At 42.1% G+C, this 12,301-nt stretch overlaps 1 protein-coding gene across 2 annotated transcripts in view; it reads right to left on the bottom strand.

Moving 5' to 3' along the window:
* Positions 1–12,301, bottom strand: part of LOC124071784 (ephrin-A2-like) — a 79,605-nt gene that overhangs the window by 13,090 nt on the left and 54,214 nt on the right. The window lies entirely within an intron of this gene.

The following is a 12,301-nucleotide window of genomic DNA, read 5'->3' on the forward strand; positions in this document are numbered from 1 at the left end:
TTTGCCTCGCTCCTGAAGCCCCGGTGTCTCACAGATTCTCCTCAGTCTTTCAGTGCGATTGAGTTGTCTGGTGAGGTTAGCCAGATGCGGCTGAAGGACTCGGCTTTTTGGCTGCCGGATGGAAAAGGCTCATTCTGGGATCACAATCAGTGGAAAGGAGTCTGTATACTGTATAAATGGGTTTTATGGTATTGTGTGCGCACACGATGGCATGAAAAGAAAATAGAAGCTGAGGGGGTTAAAAGTTGAAATGAGAGCTTAAAGAGAAAACAGAAAGCGTGTGTCTTAGTGTGCGTGTGCCGGATTCGTATTGTGGACGCAACTATCCCCGAGTACACTAATAAGATAAGATAAGATAAGATAAGATGAACTTTATTGATCCCGCAGTGGGGAAATTCACCTGTTGTGGCAGCTCACAAGAACACAAGAAGAGTGCAAAAAGTGTGCATAAACAGTTACAAAAAATATAGAGGTGAAATAAATTAACAATTTACAAGGTAAGTAAAAATAGTACACTATAAAGCTATATACAAGTCCTCATAAGGGAAGAAAGAGGACTAGACCATAGAATTATACAGTCTAAAATAAGTGTGTGTGTATGAGTTTAGAGGCCACTCCTTAGTATTCAGGCACCACTGAGTCATCAACATCATGTCTCAGGATGGCTGTGATCAAAGCCTCTGGTTGGAGGAGCCTCTGGTGTTTACCATACCCGCCTGCGTCCTAAACAGCAGGCAGGTATGAACCAACAAACATCAAAGGACACTTCGCTCTCTCTCCACACTCTCTCTCTCTCTCTGTCTTTCACTCTCACTATGTCACTCCTATCTCCATCCATGACTTTCCTTTTCCCTCCTACAGCTTCACATGATCTCCCTCTGTCACTCTTGTTGATGCAGCTGATTCACGCCGCGGCCTGAAAGAAAAACTGCCCAGAGTGTGGGATGTCTGTCATTGGAAATGCGTTTCTATACGGTGGCGTTCGCGTGTTTTCCGGCTTCCTCCCACAATCCCCAAAAAACATGCACATTAGGTTAAGTGGCTCCTCTACATTGCTGCTACGTGTGAATATGAGCATGTGTGATTGTTTTGTGTGTCGACTCTGTGATTGACTGCGGGTGTATCCTGCCTCTCGCCCGTAGTCAAAGCGGGTATAGAAAATGGATGATGGATGCTTCAAAGGGAAGCTCCATAAGAATGTAATGATGCAATGTTTTCTCCTACAACGTCTGCGCCTGGCAGAGATCCACATTAACAAAACGGAGGCATGATGTTCTGCACGGCAGTCTTGTTTTGATCATACAAATGTTTGCTGGATGAATGTTTACAGGTTAATACTCAAGTGACAAAGTTCTAATAACTACAACAGCAGCAAAGGAGGAGAGTACAGCTACGACGGGCCTTCACTGGGTCGCTCATCAAGTTGACTTTTGAGTCTTGGGATGCTGGGACGTTCGCTGATGTCTCCCATCCTGCCCGAGGACCTCCCCTCACCCACTTGCTTGGTATTCAGGACAGAGCTAGTATGACAATATGTTGTGTTTGGAAAAGCTCTAAAATAAGTAATAAAAATGACTTTCTTCTGTTTCACCGATGATGGGTCAGCTCAGACGCTGCTTTCGTGGTTTGTGGGTCGCTCTAGAACAACCGATTTTATTCATATACATTATTAATTAAAGAAGCACGAGTGTGAGCACACAGGCGGCACAATTCATACTCTGATGCTGTTATGAAACTATAGCACTGATCAATAGCTGTTGGTGGTAACGTGCAAACACAGGGTATTAAAAAATTCGGCTTTGCAAATGTTTTATGAGGAGGGAAGCACAATGCACACATTTATCTTGACTTTAATTATTTTTGCTGAGAAACTCAGAATGTGGACATAGCTGTTGTTTGTTTGAGAAAACTACTTTAAGATTCTAAATTAAAAGGAAAGCACTTCAGACAGCCCAGCGAAGTCCAAACCTCGTTCTCTTGAAGAGTATGGAAAAGTACTCCCCACATCACTCCATGTTTCTTGGAAGAGGAGTCAAGAAGAGCAGGTAGACGAACCAGGGGTGGATCGATTTAGAATTTTTATACATCTGATTAATCTCCACCTTTCGATTTGAAAGCAAACCTTGGGAAAATTCAGCTTTTGTTGCCAAGTGCTCTGGGCAGACACAGTGGGCAACATTCTTATAGACAGTATTGAACATCATGCTCAACAGCGATTGCAACATTATCACTGAAAAGCACTGTTGGCCAAACGTAAAATTTCATATCCAGCATCTGAAATGTATGCAATCTCACCTCATTTGACTTTCTGGCAGGAAGAAACTGCAGGCTCTTTCACGATGTGTGTGTGTGTGTGTGTGTGTCTGTTAAGTATCCTCAGTTACGTAGCTGTCTCAGTCTGCTGCACTCCAGCTTCAGTCACTCTCAGCGTCTCCCCAATTAACTCCACATTACTCTCCGCTTCTATCTCTCCATCTTCATCTGATCCTGCCTTCACTCTGTCGTTTGCTCCTTCTCTTTCCTCCCTTCTTTCCCTCAATCTTAATCTCTCCTCACTTCAGGTTCATTTACTCGCCCTCCTTCCCCTTTTGTTCTTCTTCCAGGAGCACAGCGGCGTCTTTTGACATCGTTACTTTCTCCTCATTTCAGTCTTCACGACTCTCATTGCCCCTTCTGCTTTCTCTTACCTCTTCTTTCCTTTGTTTTAACTTTCTACCCCCCCCCCCCCATCTCTTTCTGGTTTCAGCTCCTTCTTTTTGAATGTTTAAATGATTCCTCTGCACACACACACACACACACACACACACACATCTTCCTCTTGCTAAGATTCTTTCGCTGCTTTTCTCTCAGCATGAGGTGTTCCTTTCTCATGCTGTCATTCTCCTGCCTCTGACTGCCGCTGCATCGCTGCTGATGCTCAGGTATGTGGGCCAAAGTAAATATATTCCCTCCCTCTGCGCAAGCACATGCTGAGACTCATACGCCTACACGTAACTGAACATGAATATACCATACTAGGGCACATATTAGCACATTCTGACAGAATATGTTAACACGTACACAATGATGCACATACATCCACATTAACACACACGCAGGGAAATAATAAACACAGATGCACGTGTTTAATTATGTAGATTAGCGCTTGATCCTCACGTCTGTGTAAACACGCGCACACAAACATGAAACAGACACAAACAAAACGCACATGAACATCAAACTGTACGTACACTGCGGCGAGCACAAGCCATCATAACACACACACACTCGCAGTCCCTCAAGTTGTCGTTCAGACAAGTTCCACATCTGTCACTCTGAATAATGTCGCCCATAGATCACCATGGTGACATTCAACACTTCTGAAAGGTTATTATGTATTTCTCCAAGAAGGGCAATACTGGCCCCCTGCGGAATAAGTGCCAGTCCTTGGCAAATTCACACACACACATATATGTGACTACACACTGTCAGGCACAAACACGCTCCATCACGCACACACACAGGCAGACATGCAACCCAGACACCCACGGCATGGAATTAACATAACAAACCTTGTCGGAAGAAAATCTCTAGACCCCCTGGAAGGATAATTGTCACCTTGGTGATGTGGTAGCTAAAATATACACACAAAAAGTGGAGACAGACTAGACCCAAAAGCCGGGCAGATAAAGTGACAAAGCCACTGATGGATGGACAAGCAGGATGAGTCTGTGAGACAGACGAGACGAGTGTTCAGGCACACGTGGCGCATCTGACAAGCTGACAGACAAGAGTGGATGATATGCCAGTATCAGTCTCCTTGTCTTCTGAGGGGCTTTCACCACGACGCAGCGCCAGCTTTGGCACCATCGACAGCATAAACAGCAGTGGGTCCACATTAGTATCGACAAGGCAGGCCCAAAAGTGAAGAGCGAAGGAGCTGAGGGCTGGCGTCCGAGCACACCGATAAGAGTCACTCGACAAGCAAAGGATTTGTGTCAGCACCCTGCAGAAATGTCACGTATCCACAGAGTCAATGTTTAAAGAAGGGAGAAGAACTGGCTAATTTATTTTTCATTTCATCAATGCATCATGCATTCTTTAGATTTTATGATGCAGTTTTAATGACACTTTTGGCTGTCAGTCAAGATGACTGCCAACAGTTTGTTGAGATACACCAAAAAAAATTTCTCTTAATTTATTCTTAATTTATACGTTCACACTGTTTCTACAAAGCAACCGGCCCACATTTTGGTCAGGAGAGCAACTTTGCCCTCTCAGGGCAGGGCTGCAAACCCTCCATAGTGCTGTTATATATTCCTGATTTTTGTTAATGTTCTTCTGCAAGACCCCTCAGGCCTGCGGAGTAAATGCTGTTAAAAGTTCAGCAGTCCAGGATCAGGATAAAGAGGATCATACTTTTGCTGTTTGAGCTTAAATTTGAGAAAAAAACTCAACCCAATTTGGATTTTTTTTTTATACACTCACTTGCCAGTTTATTGCATTAAGTACAACTAGATAAAACCAACGGAGTTATTTAGCCTGCCTTCACTGATATAAATGGGGTGGACAAACAAACAGTGAACATTACACCCTTTGGGATTGATTGCAAGACTGCCACATTGGACTGCATTCATTTTAGCTGGCTGTGCCTAATATATTAGCAACTGAGAGTAATTCTTTATGTTTTTGTTGCATTGGTTTTTATGTGTGACTTGTGAAACATCACTTGATTTTTTTTTTTGCTCGCTGACTTACAGTCTGTCTGACAGGTTAACAGACAAAGCAACGGTTATGTAACTGACTGCTGAAAGACCATCTGGCATGTTGGTCCACTGACTGACTGGCTTATTAACAGACTACCTGGATGAATAACTCAGGTCAGCCTTTTGACTGACTGCCTGACTTCTAATCTTTCACATGAACAAAGTGGCTGAGTGTCAAACTGACTGACTGACCTATCAACTGTCTCTCTCGCTCCGGCGTCACCCTCTGTCTTAAAGATCTTCATCTAATATGGACGGGTTGATCCAGATTGACGAGGTGAACTAATCCATGTAGTTTGGGTCAAAGCGTTTGAGTCTCTGCGGGCTGGAAGTCGCAGAGGGCAGAGGGAACGAACGGGGAAAGCTGGTGTATAGATTGCTTTGCAGCATCTCTAATGAGTAATTAAACACTTGAATGGAGTCCAATTAAGATACACAGTGTGTGTTTGCAATCACGCACACACACACACTGCCACACACACATACTGTACACCTACCCAAGTGTCGGTGCACAAGCAAACATCAGCATGTAAACAAAATAAACACACAGGGAAGCATACCAATAGTCACACTCCTATGGGTAAATCCAAAATAGAAATGCACACACACACACACACACACACACACACACACACACATTCAAGTCTCCCTAAATTAAGTGGAGCCATATGTGCCGAATGTTGCGTGTGGTTTTGAACGGAGTGAAGGTCAATGCCGTCCGACTTCCTCCCGTCTTTTCTCTCTTTCTCTGTCTGTCTCTGTCTGTCTCTGTCCTCTGTTCCCGTCTCTCCATCTCCACCTCTTCCTCTCCTCAGCAGCTCTCTCTCTCCACTCCCGTCCTGTCCTCTTTGTGTCAATCTTTCTTTCTGTCACTCAGTTTAAATTCAATTTCAGTGCCAATTCAAAGGTGCAAAAGCCAAACAAGAAAGATAGAGAGAGTAAGGAAGAAAGAAAGAGAGAGAGAGAAAAGACAGATTCTGAACTGAGATGACCTCACAAAAGAAACGACAGCATCTGGGTTTACATTGAGCCGACTCCACGGGGCCGTGTGAATCACGATGGAAGTAGTAGTGACGTAGTTTCTTGTTCTTGACGCAAAATAGTTCTCACAAAGTCAAAAGGCAAAAGGGTTCATAGGTGTTTCAAATGGCCAAACTTGAAGGTACTTGAGGTTTGAGGTTTGTACACAGTAAATGTGATGAAAACTGACGGAAGTATTTGTGTTAAAAATGACAAAAGAGAGAAAATATCAAATCCTGCGTACTTTATCGCCTCAAGCCACCTGGAAAGTCGTGCTTGTTTCTGAAGTGTCTTTTTTTTTTCTTTTTTTTGTGGAAAGTTATGATTTCAAACACTTCAAACACTCAAAATCTCTAACACTTTTGAAGCGCAGTGATGCCTTTATGGCACCACAGAACAGCTCAGGGAAAAGGCAGTTGGGTCAACAAAGAGTCTGAGTTTGCAGCCATCTACTCATGTCGCCTTTTATTCTTTTAACCATGATGTTTTCTTTTCAACCAAGTCGTTTTTTCCCCATAACATGACCAGAATCTTTTCTTAATCTCAGCAAAGGCCTTCACTCTGGCCTGGACATGGTTGGACAAACTAGTTCAGATCAAGCATACCCTGTGCTATGCTTCCAACAGTGGCAACAATTTGTTGAAGACCCTTTTCTATTCCAGCATGACTGTGCCCCAGTGCACAAAGCAAAGCTCCATAAAGACATGGCTGGATGAGTTTGGTGTGGACGAACTTGACTGGCCCACACAGAGTCCTGACCTCAACCCCATCCAACACCTTTGAGATGAACTGGAATGGAGATTGTGAGCCAGGCCTTTTGGTCCAACATCAGTGTCTGACCTCATCTGCAAAGCTGTCTGCGTATTTAGAACGTGATGCCATTAAAAGTGTAATGGTCAGGTGTCCCAATACTTTTGTTCATATACTAGATCTTTACATATCGTCTGTGGTCAAAAGCAAACCAAACCATATCCCTGTGAATTCAGATTACATTAGATTTATTGGCACATAAATAATTGTTGTGGCATTTGGAAGGCACTGACAAATGATATCCTGACTGAACTGGCAGCAAAATGTTCATATGGGTCATTTCTGAAGGCGACAAGGACAAACTGCCTGTTTTATTATTCAGGATGCAGCCCTGTCTTGTGGAAATTACATTCATGTACCGCTAATTTGCAATAGCGAATAAGTTTATATAACTGTGTAATGGAAACTTACTGCCAACCAATTACGTTTTCTGTTAACATAATGAGGAAATGCTCTAAAGTAACGCTGATGGCAAGTTGCAAAACTGTAGAGGCAGAACACATCAGTAAAATAATCACTGACAACATACTGTACATCATTTGTTTTCCAGGAACAATTAACCTAAAACACATTGCTTTCCTAACCGTAACCAAAGTGGTTACGTACCTAAACAGACCTGAGCTGTGGCTTCTGCACATACATATAGTGTTTCATTCAGTCAAGGACGTGTTATCTCTGAACATAATCCACATAGCGCCTACATGTCCCTTATCACTGCATTTCCTGTCAGTCGTATGTAAACAGAATTTCTAGGAGACACGATGGAAGTAAGTGTTACATTACATTGCATTAATGAGTTGGACGAAATACATTCTACAGGGCTAATAGTATTTTTGACATTTTTTCCCCCATTTTTTAAATATTTGTCATTTGTGGAAATGACAAATTCTAAACACCATGCAGCATAAAACAACAGCAAGTCTCTCGCTTCTTAATTTCTGCTACAGATCAAGAAGAAGTGCTGCCGTCTCTCTGGCTCCCCTCTTTCTCTCTCCGTCTTTCTGTATTCCTGTCTCCCACTCAACACATCTTGGAGTAATCCCACGGCGCCCAAACCCTCTTCTCTCATCTTCTTTCCCGCCACTGATCTCCCAAAATTCCACCCCCACCCCTCTTCTATTCTGTCTCCTTCAAAATTCTCTCCTCTGCAAACGTCTCCAGCTTGACTCTTCACCAAAAAGTGATTCTAAAGACTTGCACTCGTCTCGGTGAGATAATGAACACTTTTGCTTGATGCTCTTTGCAGAATCACGCTCAAATAGTCGGCATAGACCCTTTACAGCATTGTCAGAGTCTTTTAAAAAATTGAAATGCTACAAAAGCCAGCAGTGTTAAAGCACAAGACTCTCTGCTCTGATTGTATGTTTTTGTTATTTTTAAGTCAAACTGATGTTGAATTGCATGGTTTTATTTTTCCTGCTGTTACACACAGATCTGCACTGTGAATCATACTGTGTGTCCTGTGTCCTCTTTTGAAAGAAATACATTCCCAAAAGAAAGAAATGCATCATTCATATTTTTTGGCTTCGTGACAGCAGGAATGCCCTTGGTGCTCTTCTTTGCATACAAACTGATCAAATTTTGAACTGTATTTGCATAAAGCAGCACTGTTGCTGTTTCTGCCATGACCCACGTTAGCTTTTTAGTTAATATCTCAAGGACATGTCTTGTTCTACACCTTAACTTGTTGTCTTTTGGCTCATTTGGTTCATAGGCTAAAGAGCATTTTGCATTTTCAAGTTACCAGCACAAGTTTATTTACATTTAGCAGGTTTTCATCCACTTAAAGATTCCCTAAGGAGTTTATAGTGACCCTCAAGCAACCCGTTTGTATCAGGGACATGCACAAGGATGCAAGAGCTTCAAAAACAAACAGGCCAGCAAGTTAACATTGGTATACACAATAAACCTTTTTTAGATTTTGAGGATATAATTGATATGTTTTGATTAGAAACTCCAAATTGAAACAAAACTCAAGTTGGTTAACAATGATTTTTAAGTAGCTGCATTACAGTCAGATATGTGCAGTAGGCTGACATATTAAACATCGTGTATACGAGATTCCAGGTTTCATATTTGAGGTAGGGGATCAGAGAAACATGATTTCCCAGGAGAATGTCAATTTCTTGGTACAGATGTAGCCGGGCTTTCTGATTAGCTTTTTACTTGCATGACAAAGACTACAGAGAGAAAAAGTTGCTGTGACAGCAGAGCGACTGGGTGAAGGAAGAGTTCACTGCACGTAGCAATGAAACTCCCTATTCCATCTCAAACACTGAAACTGAAACTCACAAAGTAACACGTGTCTATCTGCGAGGCTAGAGGAGAAATCTGATTACTAAAGTCAGAAACGTCTCATCAGTTCACGTACTGAATTCTTAGCTCGCGTGTTATTTCCAACGTAGCATTAGGATGTAGCTGTTTTCCATGCAGAGTGACCCATATTAGCTAGAAAAGTTATTTATTGGCATGAACCCCCAGTCAGGTAACGTTTTAATGGATTTAGGGAATGTAATGCTGCAGCTGCGACAAAATCACTTTGTGATTTAAAGCTTCACACTTCACACAAACACAAACAACTATAAACATGCTGTTTAAGCAGGCTGAGCAATAAAATACAACACATGTTCTCTGTAGTGTCCATTCTGTCCCCAACGCACAGCTTAAAGGCTCACGAACACACTGAAGTAGGAGGGACGGCTTCCTGACTCGAGAAACGGAACCAATCCAGGGAGCAAGTGAACGCACTATTAAAGGCTTAGGGAGCATTTGAAATATGTCTAGATTTTCTCTCTCTTTAAAAATAAAATATATTTCAATAATGAAATGAGTGCAAAAATAAAAAACGTTGACAATCATAATTTCAGCTGGACTTAAGCTAACTAAAAAAAACCACAGAAGAATCCTTTATTTTCTTTTAGTGTGTAGTTTCAGTTTCACTTCATTCTGTCTCCCCCTCTCATCGTCTCCATGTGTTAAGTCCAATCTTTTTTTGCCTCTCGCCCTCTCCCTCCCTCTGATCATCTTCTTCCACGGTGCTCTTCTCCCCAAATTTCCTTCTCGACCCGACTATTCTCTCTCTCTCTTTCCATCTGGTGTTTCTCTATGAGCATTAATCAGAGTGCTCAAGCACCATGACCAAAACAACTCCTCAGAGACTCACTGCCGCTCTCTCTGAGTCTCTCTTCCTCTGTCTCACTCCTCTTTTTCCTCCCTCAAATAGTCACAAATACACCCCCCACAAACACACACACACACACACACACACACACACACACACACACACAGAAATCCAAACATAAGTCAGTCTTGGTTATGACTTCAACCTGGCCTGCAGCTACTTTGGTTGTGATGGTAGAAGTTATTTCATCCATCTCAAAACTTACTGTTGTGTGTGCAGAGAGCTGATTTTCACAGAATATGCTCAAACTGTGGAGGGTGGGGACACAAATTGTGTGAAGATGTCCTGCAGTAATGTTTTTCATGCAGTCATTTCGGGTCCATCCATCACTGCCGAGTCAATGCAAAGCGCTTACTGAATTATGAATTTATGTTATCAAATGTGCCCTCAGTCTGTGCTTTTTCATCGGCAGCAGGCGCAGCCATGATCACGATGGAGGCTGCGGCCGAATCTGCTGTTGAAATTCACAGTTGGGATCACATCTGGATGCTGTGGATCCCTTGACATTCTGCAAACATGCTTGTGCTCTTTGGGTAACAGCTCACGGCCTGCTGATGAGGACACTGCCATTTTGGATGACATGGCTGAGATCGATATGGTATGGTGGAGAGGAAGCACACAAATGTATACACCATGAAATGAGCAGCAGCAGGATGTGCTCGCAAACTAGTGTTTATTGCCTCTAATGTTAAGGTTGATCGCTCGGCTTATTTGAGTCTTTGAAAAGGGTTTCTCACGACTTGCTTTCAGTCTATTTCACTGTACTGCAGATTGAGATTAGCATGTATTATACATGTATTTCACTCTCGTTACTTTCCTGTTGCATTTGCAGTGTCTTACAAGCCCATGTTTGCAGGGCACCTTTGGTGTGTGATACCGTAAAAAATAAATTACTTACTAATTATATTGCTCATTGCATATTTGAAGTGCTCCTGTTTTGTTCCTGTTTAGATGGGAGCGTCGTAGCACTTGCAGATTGCCTGTGTTGATAGTAATTTTGTGGGCCTTTTAAATCAGTCTTAAAGAGAGCAACACAATAGCACGGAGGAGAGTTTACAGGATCTCGCTTCATTTTAAGGTGTCATTTATATTGGAAGTAAAATATAAACTATCATGAACTCACAGAAAAAGTTGCATAATAAAATACAAAGGACAAATCAATAAAACACAGCCATTAAAAAACTAATTACGGTGTTATCAAAGAAATACATGTCATTAAAACCAGTGCAAACTGCTGTTTTCTGGGGCACTGAGTTGCAGTAGTTTTTTTCAATTTTCATTCATTAATTCTCTTTATGACATACCACCTGTAATTATTTCTGATGACAATACAGACAGCCTGTCTGTAGCCTAGTGGGAAAGTCACTGTCCTCCACCTCAGTTCTGCTTAGTTTGTGATTTGTTTGGCTATAAACTGAGCTCCTTTCCCATTTCAGGCAAAACTCACAGAATTAAAGATGGAAATTGGCCATTCATTTCCGCTCACAGGCCCTCGTGCTCTGCGGGATTTATTCTCATTGTCTTAAAACAAAGCGAGTGTGCAGCCATCGTGGCTAAAAGTCCAAGTCGATGCAGAAAGATGCAGATTTTCCAAACCATCACAATTTTACTATAACCATTTCTTTAAAGAGCTGTAGTTCGGAGGCGTGTTTACTCAGCTGTGCGGAGTCACAGCCACTCCAGACACCACCATGTTGCCAAATTAGTTTTATCTGGTTTCCACAGATGACAAGATGACTGTGAGCACTTAATAAGACCACAGGGCTTGTGTTTATCACACTGCTAAAAGTCACATTTTTGACTTATGAGAAAGATGAAAAGCCTTCACTTTCACTCCTCCTCCTCCTCCTCCTCCCAAACTCACTTAAAAATGTGCTTAAACGTAAGAGACCCCCAGACGTCTCTTTAGAGAAGATAGTAGATGACGTCTGTACACAAACAGAGAAAAATCTGATAGGATGGCACTGAATTTTCCCTTTTGTTTTTGTATTATCAGGCTAGCAAACAGCACAGTCGACACTGGCATTATTAATTAACAAACAACAATATTAATTTACAATCACTTTACAAACGCCTTCACTGTCTATGCGCTTGTTTATGGTACTAAATCCTCCTTGTGATTTCTACTTCATCTACCACCAGCGGATCTCCCTTTGCATTCTGCTTCAGACTTGTGTTTTATAGTTTTGTCTGTAATTTCACCGTTCTGTTGCTACATGGCAGATATAATTGTGTAAATCCTTGTCTCTGATTGGCCACAAAGTTATTCCAACACTTTACAACATGAAGGTGTGGATAACTTGCTAAATATCTGTTTCACTAGACGGCAAATAAACCTCTTCACTTTAAGTTGGCTTTTTAAAGGTATTTTTAATTCTTAAAAGTTTAATGAACACATTCACAGGCTTCCAGAGTTCCACTTGAGACGCGTACAAGTGAGGTCACGGACGCAGCATCCATATTTCTCTTTCAGTCTAATGGATTTAAGGCCTGCGTGAATCTGTGAGTCAGAGTCTGAGTCACCCTGATCCCGACTCTCACTTCA

This window comes from Scatophagus argus, chromosome 15 (assembly GCF_020382885.2).
Source record: "Scatophagus argus isolate fScaArg1 chromosome 15, fScaArg1.pri, whole genome shotgun sequence".
Classification (NCBI taxonomy): Eukaryota; Metazoa; Chordata; class Actinopteri; family Scatophagidae; genus Scatophagus; species Scatophagus argus.